Source organism: Puma concolor, chromosome D2 (assembly GCF_028749965.1).
Source record: "Puma concolor isolate L17-30 chromosome D2, mPumCon1.1.hap2, whole genome shotgun sequence".
In the NCBI taxonomy this organism is placed as follows: domain Eukaryota; kingdom Metazoa; phylum Chordata; class Mammalia; order Carnivora; family Felidae; genus Puma; species Puma concolor.
Window position 1 is genome coordinate 73,347,632 of NC_141677.1, and position 27,262 is coordinate 73,374,893.

The 27,262-nt window shown below is 34.8% G+C and overlaps 1 protein-coding gene across 2 annotated transcripts in view; it reads left to right on the forward strand.

Moving 5' to 3' along the window:
* Positions 1 to 27,262, forward strand: part of ATRNL1 (attractin like 1) — a 772,750-nt gene that overhangs the window by 373,344 nt on the left and 372,144 nt on the right. The window lies entirely within an intron of this gene.

Consider the following 27,262-nt stretch of genomic DNA (forward strand, 5'->3'; position numbering starts at 1 on the left):
ATTAGTATATGCTTCTTAAATACAGAGTTTCAAATCAGCTTTACTTATTAAGATTGAACAAATCAATCTACAATTTTTAAGCTTTACAGCAAACTTTACCACTCTCATTTTAAGTCAGTCTCTGTAGAAATATTGGTTAGTTATAAACAGTTATTGTAAATAGTGTTAGAATTCATATTGAATATACATATATATATATATTAATACTATTGATTAAGCAACTTGCAGTTTCTTTAAGTAGTTATAAAAACTGTTTACTTTTAGAAGGATCTCTGGTGCAATTTAAAAGAAAATTCTCAGTGATAAATATTTTTGGTTTTTATCTCCTATATATTTTTTTAAGGAATCAAATCTTTACTATTTCATGATTATCTCATAATTCTAGTATGCTTGAAGTGTACCTCAATTTGATACTTTCTGTGTCAGAATTAATCATATGTGTTCCCTGTAATCCTACAATCAAAAGAAAAAACAGTAATGCTCTTGCAGAACAACTAATGATACAAATATATTAGACAGTTTTTTTTTATCTTTGTGTATATTAGTTGAAAGAAACAAAGAAATATAGTAATCTGAGGAGCATAAATGTGAAATAGGTTTATTGTTTTACACTTATATAATGAAAAAGCAAGTTTCTTTTTTCATTAGTGTTATAGTCTATTAGTATTAATATGGGTATGCTGTTGTTAGTTTTATTAGTGCTGTACTTGTTGCATTTGTCAGTATATTTTTATATGCATAATTTTGTGCAATAATATAATACAGTGGTATAATTGCTTACCATCTTTTCCCCACATACAAAATAATATATGTGAAGATTTGAAGCTAATCCAGAATATTCTAAGTTATATAATTAGTCAATGCCATGAATTCTTCTTAATTATTCCTTAGTTTTCAAACATCTATTAAAATTCAGAACCTAACTATAATATGTTTGCAAACTTGATAACCCTCTTCCCAGAAATAAATTCTACATCTGTTCATTTCTGTCTCTCTGATTTTCTGTAAATGGTCAAGGCAACATCAATGAGAACATACTTGGCATGACCCTATGATAAAAGTAATCCAGTTGAAAAGGATCTTTTTTTTTAATATTATTTTTCTTTATTTTTAATTTTTTTAATGTGAAATTTATTGTCAAATTGGTTTCCATACAACACCCAGTGCTCATCCCAACAGGTGTCCTCCTCAATACCCATCACCCACCCTCCCCTTCTTCCCACCCCCCCATCAACCCTCAGTCAATATCTTTCAGAATATATATTACACATGGAAAGAACAAGGGAGAAATAGGAAGATTAGAGATCACTGGGCCAGTTCTCATCTGTCCTTCTTAATATTATCCTGTCCTCTTGATATTCCCTCAATATAATACCCCTTTTTCTAGAACTCATCTGTGTAGTGAGTCTTATAATAATAATTTAATTGCTGCCTCTACCAAGATACAAGATTCATCTTGTTGAGATGTCATGTGATGTTTACAATATCATATGTTGAAAGTATTGAGGTGTTTTCTCAAATTTAATTCTTATTAGATCCTTTAAATAGAGAATTCTAAATGTCATAGAAACCATTTACATGTTGATGCACAAAGTAAAGATATCATTTTGATGACTAACAGATCTGTTATTAGATAATAATTTTATATTATTAGAAGGTTGTCATTTTGGTCTTAGAGGCCCAAAGACTTTTAACTGCACTAGTTGTAACTACTATTCTAACCCCATTTATAGACTTTATTTGGATGAAGTTAAAAATGTATTTTTATTTGATCCTCTCTTTATTCAGTTTTAACTATTAAGTTAATTCTAATCGTCTCAAAAGGGAAAGACCCCAGTATGTTTCCTGTATGTGGATATGTCACTTTCTGAAACATTAAGATATCAACTGTTGTAAGCCTCAGAGGACTATGATTAATTAGTGCAATGACAATTTATTTGTAACAGTAAATGAAAATTATTTGAAGGAGTCTCTCTTCTGAATATTTCTGTGATATTGTTAGAGGAATTATACACTACTTGCCTTTCAAAATATTAGTAGTGGTTTAAAATGAAAATATCTTGGGGCACCTGGGTGGCTCAGTCAGTTGAGCATCCAACTTCGGCTCAGGTCATGATCTCATGGTTCATGGGTTCAAGCCCCTTGTTGGGCTTTGCACTGACAGTTAAGAGCCTTCTTTGGATTCTCTGTCTCCCTCTCACTATGCCCCTCCCCTGGTCTTGCTGTCTCCCCAAAATAAATGAACATTAAAAAAAAATCAAAAATAAAAATAAAACAAAATATCGTTGGATTATTTTAATATAGTTTAATTCAACCTGACATGTTGCTTTTAAAAAAAAACAATTTGAAGCTTTGGCTTCTCATAAACACATCTATACTGTTTTTGTGGTATAATTTCAATAACAGAAACTTATTATTTTTTTTAAATGTTTTTTTTTTTTTTTTCAACATTTATTTATTTTTTTTGGGACAGAGAGAGACAGAGCATGAACGGGGGAGGGACGGAGAGAGAGGGAGACACAGAATCGGAAACAGGCTCCAGGCTCCGAGCCATCAGCCCAGAGCCCGACGCGGGGCTCGAACTCACGGACCGCGAGATCGTGACCTGGCTGAAGTCGGATGCTTAACCGACTGCGCCACCCAGGCGCCCCAGAAACTTATTATTAATGTAATACTTTTTGAATAACACTCCTGAGAATTCAGGGACTCTAAAAAACACAAAAACACAACTACAAAGGACTTCATTTTAATTTATCTTTTCATTTAACAACCTCACATTCATTTCTATGATAACCTTATTAAAGATATGAACATTTTTGGGGCGCCTGGGTGGCGCAGTCGGTTAAGCGTCCGACTTCAGCCAGGTCACGATCTCGCGGTCCGTGAGTTCGAGCCCCGCGTCGGGCTCTGGGCTGATGGCTCGGAGCCTGGAGCCTGTTTCCGATTCTGTGTCTCCCTCTCTCTCCGTCCCTCCCCCGTTCATGCTCTGTCTCTCTCTGTCCCAAAAAAAATAAATAAATGTTGAAAAAAAAAAAAAAAAAGATATGAACATTTTTATGTGGGTGGGTGCCATGTTAATGAATAGAAACAATAAGTGGATATTGATCCGTGTCAATGTTATAATACAGTAGAAGGATGAGTTTGGTTTTTTATAGCTTATGCTTATTACAGAGGTATTGAAACATTTAGTTTCAATGGTACATTCAGTTTTAGATAAATATTCATTACATTATATAAATATTTATTAGGAACAAGTATATGTTAAATGGAGTCTCTTGAAATATTGCTATGCTTAATAATCTTCATTTTTAAAGTGAAATTTGAGTATTTAATAGGTATCATAAAGCAGAAACCTGTCAAAACATTATAATTACTCCTTGCATTGAAGATATTTAATCTTGGGGTGCCTGGGTGGCTCTGTCAGTTAAGCTTCCGACTTCAGCTCAGGTCATGATCTCCTAGTCTGTGAGTTCAAGCCCCGCATTGGGCTCTGTGCTGACAGCTCAGAGCCTGGAGCCTGTTTCAGATTCTGTGTCTCCCTCTCCCTCTGACGCTCCCCCGTTCATGCTCTGTCTCTCTCCGTCTCAAAAATAAATAAACGTTAAAAAAAATGTTAAAAAAAAGAGAAGATATTTAATCTTATATTTGATTAACATGAGTGAAAATATCTTGCATATCTTAATATTCGCAATAATTTTTTTCAGTTGGAAACATTTTTTCCAATGTATTGTGAGTAGCTTAATTGTAGTTTGCCTCAGTTAAAGTCTAACTGTAAAATCCATAGAATAATAGATCCCATAGGCAAATGTAAAGTTAATTCTAATCAACTTCACATTACAGGTAGGTCTGTGTATTTGAGTGATATTTCCTGTATCAGCAACTTTTCCTTCTTTTTTTAAAAAAAACTTTCCTTCTTTAATTCTCTTAAACTTATAGCTCTTCAAAAGTTTTAAAGATATATTGATATGGAGCTTTACCACATTATTTGCTTATCTTTCATAGTCAAATATGCTCTTCTAATGCTTAAAAATCAATAAAAAACATTGCCTAGGATAAGACATTGTCCACTGAGTGACTGACCTTGTGTTCATGATGTACTACTTTCTTGCACATTTCATCATACTGCATAAAACCTAGATTTGAATTTAGCATTATAAACCTGAAATTTGAGTTAAAAATAAACTAAAACCCAGAAGTGGGATTCTAGTACCTCTGAGTAACAAACTACTTTTCTAGAGGTAAATGCATTGTCTTTCCTTCAATAGCTAATTGTTTTGGGGCACAAAAATAGAAGAAATAATAATATCATTAAGTTATACTTAACTGAGTTTACGTGGAGAGTAATGAGAAAATGTTATTTTGGGTGGGGAAATTAAAATTAATTGATTAGGTTATATATGTTACTTCTTACAGAATTTGTTAGTACTTTAAGAATCTGTATTTTATATAATGTTAGACATTTTAATATCTAGATAAAGATTCCATAAAACATATTCTTTTATCAAAAAAGCAAGGTTTTTTTTTTAAAACATAAATCATGCACTCAAATAAATGTCTTTCTTTTCATTTAATGGCCTTGGCGTTAACTTATTTTTTCTCATCGTTTTCTCTTTTTGAATTTCAAAATATAATGATTCCTGTGTTTTAATTTTTTCTACTTGATCCTACAAGACTAGAAATTACAGATGTTCATCATGCCTATTTATATTGTCGTAGTTTAAAAATTAGCCTAAGTCTGCATAAAAATAACTTGAGTTGAGAAGTCAGATATGTATGGGAGCCTATGACTTGAAAGTTAACTGGTTCATGCCCTGTATACCTGTTGCCAAAAGTCTTATTGTAGATACAGTGCTTTCATTTTGTTCAGTTCAGCAAAGATGTATTAATCTCTTGCAATATTCCAGACAGATTGATAAATACTGCTGATATAAAGAAAAGGTCATAGACCCTATTTTTTAGGGAATTCATAGTTTTCAAATTTTCAGTAAGATACTCACACATATATGTACACAATCTCATAATTTCAGAGGAACACTTCACTTTGTTGTGGTGCCATCCATCGGGGGAGATATGGTTTATTAAACAGTTTTCTAGAAGTGGGATTAGTAATGGAACTAAGTGTAAACTGTTGCAGAACTGTACATAGAGTTAATTTCTAAAAAAAAAGATAAAAATTTTTAGCATTGTACAATACATTTATTAATGCAATACAAAAATTGCCTAAAATTATCATTTTTATTTGTTATATGTTATTATCTCTAATTTAGACTCAGTTATTTATGCAGATTAAGAAATGGCCAAGAATATTGAATTTCTGTCAATAAATTTTAATCTAATTCATCATAAAGTCTTATACATCTAATATACATCTAATATACACACTTGTATCTGTTTATATATGTCTCTAATGTATATGTATAGGTATGTGATTTTATACTAAAAAAAATTCATTGTTCTTCTAAAATTCAAATTTAACTGAACATTCTATGTTTTTATTTGCTCAATCTGGCAGCCCTGTTTCCAATACAAACAAACACTCACCCTGGAGCTGAGGGGTGGGTTTTTTTTTTGAGGGGTGGGTTTAATGTCACAAAATTCACATGGACTGAGAGAGAGAGAGAGAAAGAAATAATTCTCCAAAGTTAAATCTTGATTTGTTTTCAAAACAAGTGGAGGTTTTACTGGGCAAACAAAAATACATAATTTTTATTTTGGGTATTACCTTTCAAAATTAAAGGAAAAACTCTTGACTTGTTAAGTCAAGATCTATTTGTTAGATCTATTTGTTAAATAGATTTATAGAAATATATTCTAAAAATATAAGCCTGCCTACTTTTTCAAATTATATTCATACAAAAATATTTATAGAAGGTTTTTTATATATCAACAATTTCATGTCATTCAAAAAGCTTCTTGAAATAATTCTATTTTCTAATAATGGGATATTATGTAACTGAAAACTAAGAAGGAGGTAGATAGATATGTGTTTAAAATCAAACCTCATTCCTTCATTCAACAAATATTTATTGAATCAACAACTCTTGTTCCAAACACATTTTTAGAGGAATATAGCAGTAAACAAACAAGAACCGTCACAGTTCTTGAAAAGCTACAGATTTTAAGAATATGCTATTCGCTAGGAAATGCTAATATAGTTTTATAATGTTCCTATTTCAAATCACACACACACAAACACACACACATGCATTGAGTTCATAGAGATTTTGAGAGAATTGCTAAGATTGTCTCCAGGTTGTGGGATTGGTATTTGGTAAAAAGAATGATTATGTTATTTCATAATTGTACGCAAACAAATATATAAATTTCAGGAAAGTAGAGGGCACAATCTAACATTTTGGAATTGGGCATTTAACAAAAATAGTATTTAATCCTCCCATTACAAGATATATATTATTTCCCCTTTAGCTGTATAAGGAATTTGAGGGGAGTTGGGTACTATTATCAAAGCTTGTAACTAGTAAATGAAAGAGCTATGATTTTTAATCAAGTCCGTCAGATTCCAAACTCAAGCTCTCAGAGACATGCAAAGAACTTTAAAGATAGCCTGAGTTTGAACAGGTTCGATTTACCGTTGATAGTTATAATTGACCACTTATAATATAGCCTATGAATCTGTTTATTGTAGGAGGAATATGCTATATTTCATCTATTATTATCTAATATGACACAATCAACCTTATTTAATGCACCAGTTAGAAGGAAAAAACAGTGACAATTAAACTACCACACAGTACTCTCTCACTGCATTTATTTTGTACTTATTGAAAGGGCTCTTATAGAATTACTAAGAGATTTTTATTACATATCATTCACATATATACATTGAAAGGAAAGTAGAAGCAAAATAAATTGGTGAGGTATTACTAAAACTTGTTTACAGTCATGGTTCAATTTTGTTATATAAATCACTTTTTGATTCAGGTAAAAATGTTTTGTTTCATATAGTATCATTGACTGAATAATCAAGTTTGTGTCTGTGCAGGCAATGACATATATATCATAACTGCCATCTGGTCAGTAGTGATTATATGATTTCACTGGCTGTAAGACACATGTTTCAGAGATGCTTAGATGGGAAAACAAATGTGTCTTAGAATCAAAATGCGGTAGGGTCTGCTTTATAAGGTTTTTAGTACTAACTGAGTTAATGCATGCTAAGTGCTCAGCGTACTGCCTTTTTCCTTACCCGAACTCAACAAATGTTAGCTGTTACTGATATGTAATATAAATAATGATTAACGTTACATTATGCATTAATATTAGTAACTGCAACTCCTGTATATCTTGGATTCTTCTCCTCCTCCATGTACATACACTCTAACACAGTTGTTCTCAATTCAGTAGGGCCTTTAGAAACACCTGTTGATCTTAAGAAATTACATTTATATATCCTTGAGAGCCACTCCACTGTTTCACCCCCTCCAGACCTATAAATCAGAATTCTATAAAGCTCAGCTTTATGAGTCTGTTTTTAAAGTCTACCATAGATTCTAATATGCACTATTGGCATTGTAACTCTACTTTGGCTTTTACTCTTAGAGAGATGGAAAACCTTTGAAGGGTTTTCAACAGAGAAGTTAAGTGATTTGAGTTTAAAAGATATGACTTGAAACTGATAATTCTGCTGTTGTGTTGAGACTAGACTAAGATAAACAACTGTGGACATAGGGAAACTAGTAAAGAGGTTAGTAGCCTACCTGATGAGAGATGATGATTGCTCAAATCAAGAGGTGGCAATGGAGCAAGAAGTGATCAGATTTTGGGTATGTTTTGAAGATAACATGATTGGCTAGATGGGGAGGTGTGAGGAAGAATTAAACCAATCGTGACTTCAGAAGAATATAAACCAAGCATGACTAGAAGGCTTTCCCTGAACAACTGTAAATGTAAAATTGCCATCAATTGAAATGAAGTTGATTGAAAGTAAAATTGGTTTGGGGAAAGGAATGCAGTTTTTACATGTTAAGTTTGAGACCTTTATTGTTCATCCAATTAGATAAGTCAAGGAATCAGGAGTTGGCTCTGGCATGAGGAAAAGGTGTGAGCAGGAGAGATAAATTTGGGAGTTTCAGTACACCAATGGTACTTAAAGCCATGCGACTGGTGGTAACACCAAAAAAGGAGGATTAAGCCCTCAGGTATTCAAACTTAATGTTATAGATTGAATATGTCCTCTCCCAAATTCATATGTTGAGGCCCTAAACCCCAATGTTATGGTATTTGGAAGAGAGACCTTTTGGAGGCACTTGGACTTATGTGATGTTGATACTCTCAGATAGAAATAGTGCCCATTATGAAGAAGAAAGAGAAAGCGTTCTTTCTCTATGACAATACACAAAGGATGCTCATATGAGCACACAGCAAGATGGCAGTTGTCAGAAAGCCAGGAATATGGCCCTCCAACAACCACATCTGCCATCACCTCGATCTTGGGCTTCCTAGCCTCTATAACTGTAAGAAATAAATGTATCCTATTTGAGTCATTCAGTTTATGGTATTTTGTGGTAGCAGCATGAGCTAAGATACTCGAGAAATCAGAAGACAAAATCAGCAAAGAATACTGTGAAGTTGGAGAAAAACTAAGTGAATGTGAGCTCCAGGAAGCTGAGGAAACACTGCGTAAAAGAGAATAGAGTTTAATTTTATTCAGGCGAAGAAGTTTGAAATAAACTATGGAGAACTTCAACTCTAATGGCTTCCTTGAATAAAATGGAGACAGTGTTGGTAAGCAATGCAGATGAGTCTGATAGCCCCACCATAAATCTGCTAGAAGTTTACCAGAAAAGTCCAGTGATAGCGAAAGTTAAGAAGATCTCTTACCCCTACAATGGACACAAAATTAATTGAATCAGTTTAGAGAGCAATTTAAACCTCAGAGCATTATCAAAAACAATAGAGTAATCAGTTGAGGCTAACAGCTGGGTGTGATAACCAAAGCAGGCAGGTGGCTTCATAGAAAGATCTCGCAAAGAGAGCCCTGATAAAAACCAGTCATCCCACATGACAGTGTATATCCCCAAAGCTGCACCCTCTGAAGAACATCATAGGCTACATTGCAGAGAAAATAGACTTCACTAAAATAGCCCCACCAAGTCACTAAACAAATAGGCATATTAAAACAAAACTTATGTGGGGGAGGGAAGAGAATCACTACACAGAATTGTCACAGTTTATTACCTAAAATGTGTTTTTCAACACAAAATTATGGAACATTCAAAGAAAGGGGACTGTGGTGCATATACAGGACAAATAGCATGCAGCAGAACTTGCGAGAGGACCCAGCTGTCAGAAGTAACAGACCGAGACCTCAGAGCAGCTGTTGTAAACATGCCCAAAGAACTAAAGGAAACCATGAAGAAAGAAGGGCAGGAAGATAGGATAGAAATACCTCATAAAAACAGAAAATATCAATAAAGAGATGGTAATTATAAAAAAAGGAGAAGCTAATGGAAAATCAGAAATTGAGAAGTACAAAACCACAATAAAAAATTTACTCAAGTGGGGCGCCTGGGTGGCGCAGTCGGTTAAGCGTCCGACTTCAGCCAGGTCACGATCTCGCGGTCCGGGAGTTCGAGCCCCGCGTCAGGCTCTGGGCTGATGGCTCAGAGCCTGGAGCCTGCTTCCGATTCTGTGTCTCCCTCTCTCTCTGCCCCTCCCCCGTTCATGCTCTGTCTCTCTCTGTCCTAAAAATAAATAAACGTTGGAAAAAAAAAATTAAAAAAAAAATAAATAAAAAAAAATTTACTCAAGAGGCTCAATAATAGATTTGAACTGGCAGAAGAAAGAATTCACGAGTTTGAAAATAGATCAACAGAGATTATGAAATAAGACCAGAGAAAAAAAAGAATGAAGGAAAATAAATAGCGCCTCAGAGAAATACAGAATACCAATAAGTGCAGCAAAATATGCATAATAAGAGGACCACAAGGCGAGAAGTAAGGAACAAAAAAATATTTGAAGAAATACTGGCTGAAATTTAAAAATACTTAGAGATGAATGAAAATGAAAACACAGTACACCAAAATGTATATGATGTAGCTAAAGAGTGTTCAGTAGTAAATATATAGCTGTACATGACATTATTTGAAAGAAAAAAATTATCTTAAGTCAATAAGTTTTAAGTTAACCTTAAGTTTTAAGGTTTTATTGAAATTCCAGTTAGCTAACATACAGTGTAACATTAGTTTCAGGTGTACAATATGGCTTACTCTATAGTTAAGAAACTGTTCTTGGTTTGCCTTTCTCTCTTTTTCCCCCAGGCTCGTTTGTTTTGTTTCTTAAACTCCACATGTGAGTGAAATCATATGATATTTGTCTTTCTCTGACTGACTTATTCCATTTAGCCTGATACACTCTTTATCCTAACCTTCCACCTTAAGAAACTGAGGAAAGAAGAACAAATTAAATGTACAGGAAGCAGAAAAGGAAGGAAATAGTAAGGTTAGAGGACAAATTAGTGAAAGAGAGAACAGGAAAACAACGGAGAAAATCAATGAAAACAAAAGTTGGTTCTTTGACAAGATCAATAAATTGGCAAAATAGACTGATCAAGAATAAAACAGAGAAGATTCAAATTACTAACATCAAGGGTAAAAGAAGAGATATTATTACTGACCTTTCAGAAATAAAAGGAATTCTAAGGGTACATTACGAACATCTGTATCCCAACAAACTGAAGAATTTAGATGAAATGGAAAATCCCCAGAAGGCGTAAACTGTCACCACTGATTCAAGAAGAAATAGAAAGTCCGAATGGACCTATAGAAAACAAAAATATCGCATAGAAAATTTTAAATTTCCCACTAGGTGTGTCAACAACCTCTCTGCAACATGTATATCTAGTGCCCAGTCGAGCTTTCTCATTTTGTTTGTTTGTTTCAAGTTTTTATTTAAATTCTATTTGGTTAACATATAGTTAGAGGAGTAGGATTTAGTGGTTCGTCATTTACGTCAATCTTGCTTTCTAATACAACTTTCAAATAAAAGGAACCAGGGCTATTTGGAGAACTGGCCGATTGTAGAACTGGAGCAGGAACTACATAAGCTGAGTTTTGTAATGCTAAATGTAACAGAGTCCTCAAACACATACACGTTTGTGCATGCACACACACACACACACACACACACACACACACACACACACGCCACAATGACGGGCGTATGTCAAAGGGACACAGGAGCCACTAGAGACAGCTCCCGGTGACCAAAACTGGAACAATTTGAGCAATAAAATAAACCAAGTAGTATTGTACTATAACCCAAAGGATAAAATAAATGTCAGTGACTCCATACCAATATAAACAAGTAATTGAATAAATAAATAAATGGAAGGAGAATACTACTCAATTCTACTCTAGAGTATTCTACTCTAGAATACTACTCCAGTGTGAGCAGAACATAGTGACTTCTTGAGTCACAGCTGTACTTGAACATAACGTTAAATTGGCATTTGATACATACTATCATTATCTAGAAATTACCTGGCATTCTTGCCACATGGTACCTTGTATTCATTGTTTTAAGTTTTTTTGGTATCAGTATAATTGTAGTTTAATTTGGTTTATTATTCAGTGAAATGATTCATATACTTTAAATGTGATATTTAAAGTGAACTACCATTAGAGTATATTGAATGAACATAAATGAATCTAATACAATTTTAGATCTTTTTTCTGTTCTATTTACTTCCACAGTGCAGTCATACATTTAGAATATTCTTTCAAAGAGATTTTTGTAAGAATTCCAGGATACAACTTTAGCTATGTAATTCTGAGAAATCTTTAAAAATGTTTTTTAAATGTTTACTTATTTTGGGGAGACCAAGAGACAGAGTGCATACAGGGGAGGGGCAGACAGAGAAGGAGACACAGAATCTGAAGCAAGCTCCAGGCTCTGAGCTGTCAGCACAGAGCCTGACGCAGGGCTCGAACCTATGAACCGTGAGATCATGACCTGGACTGAAGTTGGACACTTAACCAACTGTGCCATTCAAGCACCCCACGAAATAATTCTTAAAACTGCACTGCACTGGAGTGCCTCTCAAAAACTCATGGCTCTTGTTGAAACTTACAATAGTCTTAGATGAAAAATTACTGAGTATTTTAGTAAGAATTTTAAGACACAGCAAGATAAATCATAATCTTAGAGAGGTTTCACTCATATAGAATTTAAGAAACAAGTAAATAAATGAATAAAGAGACAAATAAACTAGATTCTTAAGTATAGAGAACAAACTGGTGGTTATCAAAAGGGAGGGGGTTAGGGGATGGGTAAAATAGTTGAGGGGATTATGAATTCACTTATGATAATGAGCACTGAGTAATGTATTGAATTGTTGAACTACTGTATTGTACACCTGAAGCTAATATAACACTGTGAATTATACTGGAATTAAAAAAATAAAAATAAATGCCAAGTTATTGTAAAAGAACATGACTTTCAGTAAAATGTGGGTTAGCAAGATCATACTTTGTCTATTTCTTTTAAAGTGCCTCACTAAAGATATTAACGTATTTCTTCTTAATACATCCTGAAGTTCTGACATTGTGAACTCTAGTGAGGTTTATAACTAGAATAGTGTCTTTGACTTTCAAAAACCATACATGATTGTTTAAACAATTCTACGTAAGGCCCATAGTTTCCTACTCAAAATGAGAGATATACACCATTCTCAGAAGCTGGTTGTATATTATATCATCAAATATAAAATCTTTATCTCAAATAGACAATTTATTTTTACTTCCAGAATTGTTATTTGCCTAACAGATGAACTAACATGAATTAAGCAGTAAATCAGTTTTGCTTCCTTTAGATAATTAGTAGTTTGCATATAACCTTTGGCTATTCTTTTATCTTAGAGTATTGATACAAGTTACATAAAATTGTTTTCTATATAGAAAATGCTTTGAAATGAAAAATCTAATTAAAATGTACCATTATTTTAGGGTAGTTGTGTTCTAAATGATACCATTGAGTCTACTATTTGAGGAGTCTGAATGGAACTTACAAGGAAGCTAAATTATAACCTTTATGGATTACTATAGATTATTTTATCAATCAGTTGAAACAAGCAAAAAATATCAAAGTATTTAGAGCATTGCATTTGTAAATATATATGCTATATTTAGAAATAATGCTATTTTTTTTTACCATAATAGCCTAGTTCATGTCAAGGTATAACATTAAAAAAATAAGGTCATAAAATACACTAAGGTAAGTAGATAAGGCTGATTGTGCAGGGATCCTGCTTAGGGACTCTAACATAGACCCTTGGAGGCTTCCTCAGAAGTGAGGGCCTCAATGCATTATTAACCAGTTAATTCACACTAGTTCCTGACTCCAATTACTGGCAGCTGAAATCCAGTTTTGGAGAAGACATGGTAAATCGTGTACTTGCCTGTCAGCTAGGTTGTGCAAAATGTATTTGCCCAGACCACCTTATTTGCTTAACATATATTGCTTAGCAACTACCCAGAATTGGGTTGTCTTCCATTTACAGCTGAAAAATTTGGGATTCCTGGGTGCCTTAGTTTGTTAAGTGTCCGAGGACAGCTCAGGTCATGATCCCATAGCTCCTGAGTTCTAGCCCCACATCGGGCTCTGTGTTGACAGCTCAGAGACTGGAGCCTGCTTTAGATTCTGTGTCTCCCTCTGTCTTTCTGCCCCTCCCCCACTTGTGCTCTGTCTCTCTTTCAAAAATAAATAAATATTAAAAAGATTTTTGTTTTTAACTGAAAAGTTCAAAGGTTTTTAACATTGAGTGTAGAATCTTGTGGTGGCTAGAAACTTATGTGGGTGGATGATGATTGTTTAGAATATTAATATCTTGGATCATAGCTTTATAATCTTAATATTTCAAAAATTAGAGTTAATGCTTTTTTTTTTTAAGACTGCTACCTTGTTTTTTCTTTAGTATTTATGGTAAAGTAGATTACTGTGTTTTAATACATCTTTTAGATGTATTGGGGTAATATTTTTCCAGATGAAAACATCTCATTTTGTTTTAGATTAATTCATAATTAAGATTTGTCTAATTAAAGTTGTTTTCCATTTAATTTTGATGGATCTATTTTATAAAGAAAAATATATAGTAATTGAAAGTGTATATCAGATGAATCAGACAGTGATGGCTTGTATGCCAATAACCTATTAAAACATCAAAAATTTTTAAGATTCATTTCACTTTGATGTCACTGTTGATAGTTTTCACCTATTTTTAATTTAAAAGTATAATCATATACCGATTCAAATTCTATGTTAAGGTGTAACTTTAGATCAGTGTAAGAACATAGTTTTTCCTTATTTTGTTAAGACTTACTCATTTTTTACATCCCTTAATTAGCAAATTACCTGCTCATTAGTGAATAGCGAGAAGGTATTTTAATAACAGTAACTTTAATTAGGACGGTGAAACCAAATAAATTCTCCAGAAAGTTCTTGCAAGGAGAATAATGCATACATAATAAGTAACAACCACAATGTCTGTGATTCCTTTTGTTTAACCTTTGTAAAACCTTTACAGTCTTGCTACCTGACGAGTGAAATATTTGGTGGCCAGCTTCAGTACTATCATCCTTTATCTAGTTGTTACTCTACTTAACATGCCTCATTATTGTGCCTAGAATTACTTTTTATTTTTCTTAAGATAAATGTTTGATTTCAAATGAAGGTGACTTTGATGCTCAAAGCTGGCAGTTAATGATAACAGTGGAATAACTTTTTATGTGTGTGGTACATAGACTCACGTCTGGCAGAGGTTATTGTCATACATAGTAAGTGGCCGGCATATTTTTTGCAGGCTATTAAATCTTGGTGATATGTGTTATTTCAGCTAGAGGAAAAAGAATATTATGCTAAGTCCTTCTTGATATTGAAGTTTACAAGAAATAGAACAAATTCTAATTAGCTTCACCTTTTTTTTTTCAATGCCGAAGATTTAATAATGAATGTGAACTTAACAATCCGAGTACAGGAGCATTGAGCAAAATAAACCATATCTGTTCAATATATGATATCCAGTTACTAAAGTCATGTTCTAGCTTTTATTGTATTAAAGATTTTAAATTCTAGAAATATCACTTTGGTAATAATATTTTCAGTTAGTATTGACCATAAAGACATTGATCATATCTACAAGGACTGGATATTACCCTAAATTTCCTGGCCAGAATTTACATCTTAAATATAAAGGACTCAGCAAGTTCTGAATATTTGGCCCAAACTCAGATTTTATCTTAGCAAGAATATGATGTGGTAGGAAAAAAGCAAATGTAGACTCTTCTGAACAATATTTTTAAATTGATTTTACTGTGCAAGTTTTTAATTAAATCTAATTTTTAGATAAGTAATACAGTCACATAGTTCAAAAATAGAACAAAATAGACTTCTGGGGAAGATGGCAGAGTAGGAGGACCCTAAACTTACCTCCTCCCATGGGTATAACTAGATAATACATTAGTGCAGATAGCCCAGTAAAATGACTCTAAGACTGGCAGAACAAACTGCACAACTATAGGTAGAGAAGAAGCTGCATCAAAGAGGTTATGGAGGCCAGAGAGTGGGTGGAGAACTAATCCCCATGGTACTGTCCACTGGAGGGTGGGAGCCTCAGGCATGGAGAGTGCTAAGAAACAGACTGTCAGACTGGGGAGCCTGCATGTGAAAGAGAAAACCCCATAGCATTTGGCTTTGAAAATCAGGGGCTGAATTTCCTGAGTTCTAACAACCCAGGGGACTTAAAGTCAGGAACTTTAAAACTCAGCAGGCTCAGCTCTGAGAGAGCCCAGAGTGGAAGTAGACAGGTAGTGAGAGGAAGCTGAGTCTCCACCCTTTAAAGAGGCAGCACAACAAACAGCTTGCAGAAATATAGCTTAGAAGCAGCAGTTTGAAAGGTGCCTGGGGCGCACTGGAGGGAGAATTAGTTACTAATCTTAGAGTTCCCTGAAGGACTTCTTCAGGATCAAAGGCAGCTGGCTGGCACCATTTCTCTCCCCTGCCCCCCAGCATAATCACATGGCCACTTGCTAAAACCAGTGCATTCACTACCTAACTTGCTTATATAGCACTCCACCCCCTGCATTCAGGTCTGTATCCATCTGGGTGCTGCAGATACTGTCCCCCAAAAGACCAGCAATAACTTGCTGTGTCTCCGACCTCTTGCTGAGAACAAATGACTTTGTTAAAACTACATTCCCTGCCCATGCACTTATGCAGCAACCTCAAGTACACGGGTCTCTGTGTTGGGAGTAGCTGCACATCCCTTGTAGAAGAGGACCAGTGCCACCTTGTTAAAAATGTGTGCCCCACCCATTACTTTAAACAGGAAGAGACATAGCTGATTTTCATAACACACAGAAACAGACACATGATAGGCAAAATGAGGAGACAGAGGAATATGTCTCATATGAAAGAACAATATCATAGCAAGAGACCTAAGCAAAATGGAGATAAGTAATATGCCTGAGAGTGAGTTTAAAGTAATGATCATAAAGATACTCACTGGACTTGAGAAAATTGTGGAGGACATTAGTGAGACTCTTAACACAGAAAAGTAGGGAACACAAAATCAGTAAAAATAAATAAATCTGTAAAAATCAGTCAAGGAACTCACAAAATAAGAAGATAAGAAAATATGACACCATGGGTGCCTGGATGGCTCAGTTGGTTAAGTATCCAACTTCAGCCCAGGTTATGATCTCATCATTTGTGAGTTTGAGTCCCACATCAGGCTCTGTGCTGACAGCTTGGAGCCTGGAGGCTGCTTTGGATTCTGTGTCTCCCTCTCTCTCTCTGCCCCTCCCCCACTCATGCTGTGCTCTCAAAAATAAATAAACGTTAGTGTGTGTGTGTGTGTGTGTGTGTATATATATATATATATATATATATATATATATATATATTACACTAAATACCTAAAACATGGAGTGGGGGAGAGGAGTAAAGAATAGATTCAATGGTAAGTGGACATCAACTTTATATAGACTGCTATATGAAGATGTTATATGCTAACCAAATGGTAACCACAAATCAAAAACCAGTAATAGATACGCAAAGAATAAAGAGAAGGGAATCTAATTATAACACTAAAGAAAGCTGGCAAACCATGAAAGACAGTAAGAGAAGAAGGGTCAGAGAAAAAACTACAAAAACAACCACAAAACAAGAAACAAAATGGTAATAAATACATATCTATCAGTAATTACTGTGAATGTAAATGGACTGAATGCTACAATCAAAAGACATAAGGTGACAGACTGAATAAAAACAAACAAACAAACAAAGACCCATCTATATGCTGCCTATAAGAAAGAGACTCATTTCAGATCTAAAGATGCTTGCAGATTGAAAGCAAGGGGATCAAGAAACATTTAACATGCAAATGGATGTCAAAAAAAAGCTGAGGTAGCGATACTTATGTTGGACAAAATAGACTTTAAAACAAAGATTGTTAAAAGAGACGAAGAGGGACACAATATAACAATAAAGGGGACAATCCAACAAGAAGATCTAATAATTGTAAACATTTATGCACCCAACATAAAGCACCCAAGTATATAAAACAATTAATAACAAGCATAAAGGAACTAATTGACAGCAATACAATAATAATAGGGAACTTTAACACCCCACTTACATCAACGGACAAATCATCCAAACAGAAAATCAACAAGGATACAATGGCTTTGAATGACACACTGGCCCAGATAGATTTAACAGATATATTCAGAACATTCCATCTTAAAACAGTAGAATACACATTCTTTTCAACTGGACATGGACAGTCTTCTGATGGATCACATGTTAGGCTACAAAACAAGTCTCAACATATTAAAAAAGATTGAAATCAGGGGCGCCTGGGTGCCTCAGTCAGTTAGGCGTCCAACTTCGGCTCAGGTCATGATCTCACAGTCCAGGAGTTCGAGCCCTGCATCGGGCTCTGTGCTGACAGCTTCAGATTCTGTGTCTCCCTCTCTCTCTGCCCCTCCCCTGCTCATGATCTGTCTCTCTCTGTCTCAAAAATAAATAAAATAAAAACATTAAAAAAATTAAAAAAAAAAGATTGAAGTCATACCACTCATCTTTTCTAACCACAATACCATGAAACTAGACCACAAGAAAAAATCTGGAAAGAGCACAAAATCGTGAAGGTTAAACAACAGGCTACTAAACAATGAATGGACCCATGAATAAATCAAAATTACCATAGTAATACAAACATTTTTAAAAGAATATTATGAAAAATCATAAGCCAACAAATTAGACAACCGAGAAGAAAAGGATAAATTCCTAGAAACATATAACCTCACAAAATGGAATCAGTAAGAAACAGAACATTTGCACGCACTGATTACCAGCAATGAAATAAAATCAGTAATTTAAACATTCCCAAACAAAAGTCCAGTACCAGATGGCTTCACAGGTAATTTCCAGCAAACATTTAAAAAAGAGTTGGGGCGCCTGGGCTCAGTCGGTTAAGCGTCTGACTTCAGCTCAGGTCACGATCTCGCGGTCCGTGAGTTCAAGCCCCGTGTCGGGCTCTGGGCTGATGGCTCAGAGCCTGGAGCCTGCTTCAGATTCTGTGTCTCCCTCTCTCTCTGCCCCTCCCCCATTCATGCTCTGTCTCTCTCTGTCTCAAAAATAAATAAACATTAAAAAAAAATTAAAAAAAAGAGTTAATACCTATTCTTCTCAAACTTTTCCAAAAAATAGAAAGGGAAGGAAAACTTCCAAATTCATTCTAGGTGGCCAGCATTATCCTGATCCAAAACCAGATAAAGACACCAGAAAAAAAGAGAACATCATATTTCTGATGAACATAGATGCAAAAATCCTTAACAAAATACTAGCAAATCAAATCTGACATTACATTAAAAAAATCATTCACCGTGGTCTAAGGGGATTTATTCCTGAGATGCAGGGGGTGGTTCAGTATTATAAACCAATCCACATGAAACATCACATCATTAATAGAAAGGATAAAACCACATGATCATTTCAATAGTTGGAGAAAAAGCATTTGACAAAGTACAATATACATACATGATAAAAAACCCTCAACAAAGTAGGTGTAGAGGAAATATACCTCAACATAATGAAGGCCATATATGAAAAACCCACAGCTATCATCTTCAATGGGGAAATGCAAGAGTTCTTCCACTAAGGTCAGGAACAAGACAAGGATGTTCACTCTCATTACTTTTATTCAACAAAGTACTGGAAGTCCTAACCACAGCAGTCAGACAACAGAAAGAAAGAAAGGCATCCAAATTGGTGAGGAAGAAGTAAAACTTCACTATTTGCAGATGACACAATACTATAATAGAAAACCCGGAAGACTCCACCAAAAAACTAGACTGATAAACAAATTCAGTAAAGTTGCAAGATACAAAATCAGTGTGCAGAAATCTGTTGCAGTCCTATGTACTAATAATGAAGCAGCAGAAAGAGAAAGTAAGAAAACAATCTCGTTTGTAATTGCACCAAAAGAATAAAATACCTGGGAGTAAACTTAACCAAAGAGGTGAAAGCCTGTACTCTGAAAAGTATAAAACATTGATGGAAGAAATTGGAGATGACACAAAGAAACGAAAAGACCTTCCATGCTTGTGGATTGCAAGAACAAATATTGCTAAAACATCTGTATCACCCAAAGCAATCTACACATTTAATGCAATCCAAATCTAAATACCAACAGCATTTTTCACAGAACTAAAACAAGCAGTCCTAAAATTTGTGTGGAACCACCAAAGACCCTGAATAGCCAAAGCAATCTTCAAAGAGAAAACAAACAAAACAAAACAAAAAAAGCTGAAGGTATCACAATTCCAGAATTCAAGTTATATTACAGAGCTGTCATAATCAAAACAGTATGGAACTGCCACAAAAATAGACACATAGATCAATGGAACAGAATAGAAAACCCAGAAATAAACTCACAATTATATGGTCAATTAATCTGTGACAAAGCAGGTAAGAATATCAATGAGAAAAAGTCTATTCAACAACTGGTGTTGGGAAAACTGGACAGCAACATGCAAAACAATGAAACTGGACCACTTTCTTACACTATACACAAAAATGAATTCAAAGTGGATTAAAGACTTAAATGTGAGACCGGAAACCATAAAAATTCTAGAAGAGAACACAGTGATTTCTCTGACATCGGCTATTGCATGGTTTTTCTAGATATGTTTAAATGTAAAAAGAAAAAAACAAACAAAACTATTGAGACTACATCAAAATAAAAACCTTCCGCACAGTGAAGGAAAAAACAAAAATAAAAGGCAACCTAGTGCATGGGAGGAGATTTTGCAAATGAGATATCTGATAAAGACATGCAGCACATATCTCCAAAATTTGTAAAGAACTTCTAAAACTCAACAGCCAAAAATCAAATAATCCATTTTAAAAATGAGCAGAAGATATGAACAGACATTTCTCCAAAGAAGACATACAGATGGCCAACAGACACATGAAAATATGCTCAACATCACTCATCATCAGGGAAATGCAAATCAAAACCACAGTGAGATACCACCTCACACCTGTCAGATGTCTAAAATCAAAAGCACAAGAAATAACAAGTGTTGGCAAGGTTGTGGTGAAAAAGGACCCCTCTTGCACTTGGTAGAAATGCAATCTGGTGCAACCACAGTAGAATAAAGTATGGAAGTTCCTCAAAAAGTTAAAAATAAAACTACTCTATGATCCACTAATTGCACTACTGGGTGTTTACCCCCAAAATATAAAAACACTAATTCAAAGGGATACACGCACCACTATGTTTATTGCAGCATTAGTTATGATAGCCAAAGTGTGGATGCAGCCTAAATGTCCATTGATAGATGAATGGATAAAGAAGATATGATATATATACAAATGGAATATTATTCAACCATAAAACAAAATGAAATTTTGCCATTTGCACTAACTTGGATGGAGCTAGAGAGTATAATGCTAAACAGAATAAGTCAGAGAAAGACAAATACCGTATGGTTTCACTCATATGTGCAATTTAAGAAGCAAAACAGATGAGCAAAGAAAAAAGAGGGAGAGAGAAACCAAAAAACAGACTGTTAACTATAGAGAACAAACTGATGGTTACCAGAGGGGAGGTGGGTGGGGAAATGCTGAAATAGATGAAGGGGATTAAGAGTACACTTATGATGAGCACTGGATAATGTATAGAATTTGTGAATCACTATATTGTACACTTGAAACTAATATAACATTGAATGTTATCTATACTGGATTTAAAAGACTTAAAAAAAAGTGGAAACCTGTCCTCTAGCACACCAATGGGCTCAAACTTAGGAGCTGCACAAAGTTCATTCTTATGTCCTAATAGTAAAGTTAAAGTCAAGGTTTGTATAATATATTCAATACATTGTGGTTAACGCCTGGGGAAGTGGGGAACAATGGGTTCTGCTATAGTCTCATTTGAAAAAAAAAATTAGAGGGGCGCTGGGTGGCTCAGTCGGTTAAGCGTCCGACTTCAGCTCAGGTCATGATCTCACGGTCCGTGAGTTCGAGCCCCGCGTCGGGCTCTGGGCTGATGGCTCAGAGCCTGGAACCTGCTTCCGATTCTGTGTCCCCCTCTCTCTCTGCCCCTCCCCCGTTCATGCTCTGTCTCTCTCTGTCTCAAAAATAAATAAACATTTAAAAAAAAATTAAAAAAAAAGAAAAAAAATTAGAATAAATTGAAAATACATAAATTGAGAAGTTTCACATCTAATCATAACTTTGTCTACTCATTTACCCCTGTTCCCATAGAGCTCTGTTTCTTATGGGTCCTATTTTTTATGCAAATATCAACAAATGCAAATATATCATCCTATTTGTCTCATTTCTTGGACAAAATGTATTTTCATATTGTTTTAAAACCTGAGACATCATGCAATGTAATATACACATTTTTAATGTATCCCCAAGTAAGAAAAAAATTCTCGCAATTAAAATGTAACATGACCTTGATTATGAAGTGCATCACAATGCCAGAAATGTGAGTTGTGAATATATTCCTATCTTAGAGTACAGAAAAATGATATGCATTCTCAGCTACACATCACTCTTGTCATTTAACAATATAACCCGAATGTCTTTGAATTGCAGGCCTTCTTTATCCTTTTTTTTTTTTTTTTTTTTTTTTACAGGTACATAAGATTTCATAGTGTGATGGTAGCCTGGTTTAATTTGGCTCCTATAAATGGATACTTGCTATATGTTCCTGTCTTTGCAACTTTGTGCATAGGTCATTTTTTATGCATTGCAGACAAAACTACAGTATAAATTCCAGAAGAGATTGCTGGCTTAATGATAATCACATTTGTAATTTTTATAGCTTTTACCAGAAAGTATGGTTTTACCACTGTATTTCCCACCAACTGCATGAAGAGTATGTTGTCAAACTTTGGAGTTTTGCCAGTAGAGAAGTGAGAAAGGGTATTTCATAGTCGTTCTAACTTGTACTCCTTCAATAAGGTCAAGAATATTTTCTTATGTTTAAGGGCCATTGGGTTTTCTTTTTCCACAAACCATTCATGTTCTCTATTAGCTTGTTCATTTTTTATTATTTATTTCTAGAAACTCTTTATACTTAGGGAGATTAGCCTTTTCTCTCTGGTACGTGTTGGAATCTTTTTTTTCTCAGCTTGTTATTGATTCTTTACCTTCTTTTTTAAATATGAAGATGTTATTCATTTTTTTAACGTTTATTTATTTTTGAGACAGAGAGAGACAGAGCATGAACAGGGGAGGGTCAGAGACAGGGAGACACAGAATCTGAAACAGGCTCCAGGTTCTGAGCTGTCAGCACAGAGCCTGACGCGGGGTTCGAACTCACGGACCGCGAAATCATGACCTGAGTCGAAGTCGGCCGTTTAACCGACTGAGCCACCCAGGCGCCCCAAAGATGTTATTCATTTTTAACGTCAGGTTGCTCAAATTTCTCTTTTTGGCTTCTAGAATTTGAGTCGTAGAGTATAAAGGAATTTTCCATGTTTTCTTCTAGAAATGTTATGGCTTTTTAAAAAACATTTTGTGTAGACTTGTTCTTTGGTAACCCCCAATGTCCCATGTATCCCGATACTCATACCCTGTTTAATCTCTTTCAATACTGACTCTGGACTGGGACTCTCACTCTGTTGACTAATGAAATATGTTTGAAGTGATGCTTTGTCAGTTTGAGACCTAGTCCTTAATTAAACTGGCAGTTTTTATCTTGGAAGCTTACTATTTAAGCATTCCTGACTACCCAACCACCATGTTATAAGGCAGCCCCAGCTGAGAGGCCCATTTCAAGGAGAACCAGCACCAGCAGACGGTAGCCTCAACTGAGGTTGTCACGTCTCCATGATGTCTCCAGAAGAGAAAGGGGATCCAGGTGTGCTGGACCTTCCATCCCAGGTGGGCTCTCGGTTGAGTCTGCAGTTGACTACAGCCATCTCAGCACACTAACCCACCAACGGACACTGAGCATACCTTCCCACTAAACACAAAGAATTGTGAGAGATAATGCATTGTTGCTTTAAGCCAGTAAATCGTTTCACATCACCTCAAATCTTAGTGGCTTAACATAAGAAAAATCATTTGTTTGCTTATAATTTGGGCAGGGCTCGGGAGAGAGAGGGAGACATAGCAGCAAGATAACACATCAGATGGAGCAGCTCCAACATGGGATGGAGAATCCTCTTAAAAGAAGACTTTAATGACAGACTGGGCCATTGGCTAAGAGCTCAGCAGGAGCTGTTGGCTAAGAGATTCAGTTTTCCTCCATGTGAGCCTTGTCGTGGCTAGTATGGTAGCTGAGCTTTGAGAGGGAGGAAGTGGCAGCTGCAATTCCTCTTAAAGGCTAGGTCTGTTATTTCTGCAACAGCACCTTCACTGTATTATATGGGCAGAAGCAATGATAGGATCAGCCTAGATTCAAAGGTATTAAGAAATAGATTGTCCCACCGTTTTATGGAAGAAATGATAAATGTTTGAACATCTTTAATCTATCACATATTAAAATATTCTATCTAAATTTATCTTTTCTCTGATGGCCATTAGGCTTATTCTGTCACCATCTGCTGATAAGTTCTTTTTTCCCTTCATATTTTGAGATGTTCTTGTTACCACATTCTAAATTCTTATACTTCCTGTCCTTTCTGTTTGCTTTCATAGGTCTGTCCAAACACCACTACCACTTGGTATAAATTTATATGTAATAAATAATACATTTTCACTCTGGTAGGCTAGCTATAATTCTTTGTTTTCATAATTTTATTCTGTATCCTTACAGAATTATTTTTAGAAATAAATTTCATAATCAGTTTGTCATATTCTGGAGGAAAAAAGACTATGGTGTACATACTGACATTGAATTAAAATTATAAATTAATTCAGATAGAACTATTGTCTTTATGATTTTCAGTCTTCCTTTTTTTTTTTTTTAATATGAAATTTATTGCCAAATTGGTTTCCATACAACACCCAGTGCTCATCCCAACAGGTGCCCTCCTCAATGCCCATCACCCACTTTCCCCTCCCTCCTACCCCCCCGTCAACGCTCAGTTTATTCTCAGGTTTTAAGAGTCTCTTATGGTTTGCCTCCCTTGATTTTCAGTCTTCCTAATAAAGAATATAGTATCTTACCATCTACTTTTGTGTCTTTAAGTAATGTTTTCAAGCTTTTTTCAACTAGGTTTTTTATATTCTTCTTCAAGTTTATAAACACAGACACACATATACAGAGACATACACACACATCGCTTCTCAGCCTTTTGGCTAAGATCGAGTGCAGAGACATACACACATACAAAGATCATTGATTTACATTTATTACTTTAACATACTGTATGCTGTACTGTATTCTCTTATTGTTTGGAATAGTATTTTGGTTCGTATTTATGGATTTTTCAGACATATAGTTACATTAAATAAATAGGTTTATTTCTTCTTCTTCTAATAATTATACTTCAGATTTATTTCTTGTGTCTAATTATACTGGCTAGTATTATTAGTAGTAATGGTGATAGTGGACACCATTGTCTTGTTTCTGACTTTGGTGGAAATGTCTTCAGTTATTTCCCATTAAGTAAAATGCTTTTGCCTTGATTGATTAATCTATTTATCCATGGAATCAGTTAAATTATATTTCTTTTTTTAAAATGTGTATTTATTTATTTTAGAGACAGAGAGAGCGAGAGAGAGAGGGGGGGAGGGGCATAGAGACAGGGAGAGAGAGAATCTAAAGCAGGTCCCACACTGTGTGCAGAGCTCAAGGCGGGGCTCAATCCCATGAACCGTGAGATCATGACCTGAGCCCAAATCAAGAGTGGGATGCTTAATGGACTGAGCTACCCAGGCGCCCTGATAGCAAGTTACATTTGCATTCTATTGGATGTTTTTATTAAGAATTTATGTTGAATTTACGTCATGCCTTTTTAATATCTGGGGAAATATGTCATTTTATTCTTAAATCAAGCAATATGTTGTATAGTAATAATATATTTATTATTTAATCATCCCTATAGTGTTTTAATAAATCCCCATGATCTTAATAAATTATTATTTTAATGTGTTGCTGGAATCTGTTTGCCTATTTAAATTAGAGCTTTGCATCAATATCTAAAGTGATATTGATCAATAGTTTTCCTTTTTGTGTATGTAATCTTTTTCAGCCTTTAGTATTAATATGCTTCTCACTTCACAAATAAGATTTGGAAGTATTCCTCCTAGTTTTCTGCACTGTAGTGTAAATACCATTGGAATTTCTGTTGCTTAAAATTTGGTAGACTTCTTTGTGAAAATCACTGGATTTGCTTTTTAGAGGGCTAACTCTGACATTTTGTTAACTACTTCTGTGGAAATTGTTAGTTTAGACTTTCTATCTGCGAGAATTATCTATGTGATCTAGATTATTAAAATTATTTTTATAATATGATATATGCATATAAACTCCTAAAGAATCTGTTATTTTACAAGGTGAAATTAAGCTAGAGCTAAATAACAGGACTTTAAATAGGAATTGCTATATATTTAGAAATTAAGGAATCTGTAAATAACCTATGGGTCCTAGATAACATTATAATAAAAATTAAAGAATATTTTGGATCGAATGGTAAATAAAATACAACATATTAACATTTTGTGCCATGCAGCTAAAGAGTGCTTACCAAGAAATTGGTAGTTTTAAATGCTTACATCAGAAGAGATAAAAGGTTTGGGGCACCTGAGTGGTTAAGTGTCCAACTCTTGATTTCAGCTCAGGTCATGATTTCAACAGTTCATGAGTTCGAGCCCCGGTTTGGGCTTCTCACTGGCAGAATGGAACCTGTTTGGGATTCTCTCTTTCTGTTCTTCTGCCCTTCCCCCACACACTCTCTCACTCAAAATAAATAAATAAACATTTTAAAAAAACGGTAAAAGGCTGAAATCAGTGATATGAAGTGTCCATATCAAAAATTAGGAAAAGAATAAAATTAAAGCCAAGTAAAATGGATGGAATGAAATTTAAAAAGTAATGGAAGGAATGGAATAAATAATAAAAATAAAAGCAGGAATTAATGAAATGGAAAATAAAATACAAGGGACACCTGGGTCACTCAGTTGGTTGAGCTTCTGACTGGTGGGTGATCTTGGCTCAGGTCATGATCTCATGGTTCATGAGATCAAGCCCCCACATCGGGCTTTGCACTGATAGCATGGAGCCTGCTGGGGATTCTTTCTCTCCTTCTCTCTCTGCCCCTCCCCGGCTCATGCTGTCTGTCTCACTCTCTAAAATAAATAAAAGTAAACTTAAAAAAAAAGAAAATACAGTAAGGAGATCCATGAATCTGTAAGTTGATTCTTTAAAATAATTAACCAAACTGATAAATCCCAAGGAAGACTAATCAAGGGGTCTTCAAGGTCTTTACAGATGCTGTTCTCTTCACCAGAAATGTTGACCTTAGTCTGGTTTCTTCTTTTTCTCACCTGTCGATGATTATTCATCTTTCAGATCACAGTTCAAATGTCACTTTCTTAATGAATATTTATCTCACTCTCCCAGATGAATTTAGAGTGTCCTATTGAATGTATTAATTTAGTAAATTTGGGTTTCCTTTTCAGTAAGCTAGGAAGTCTTTAGGTTTTGTGCCTGAATTGTACAATATGATTTAGGCTTTTAAAAGATTGCTTCATACTCCCCAGAGTGATATATAGATTCAACACAATCCATAACAGAATCCTAGCTTACTGAAGAAATTGGCAAGTTGATCTT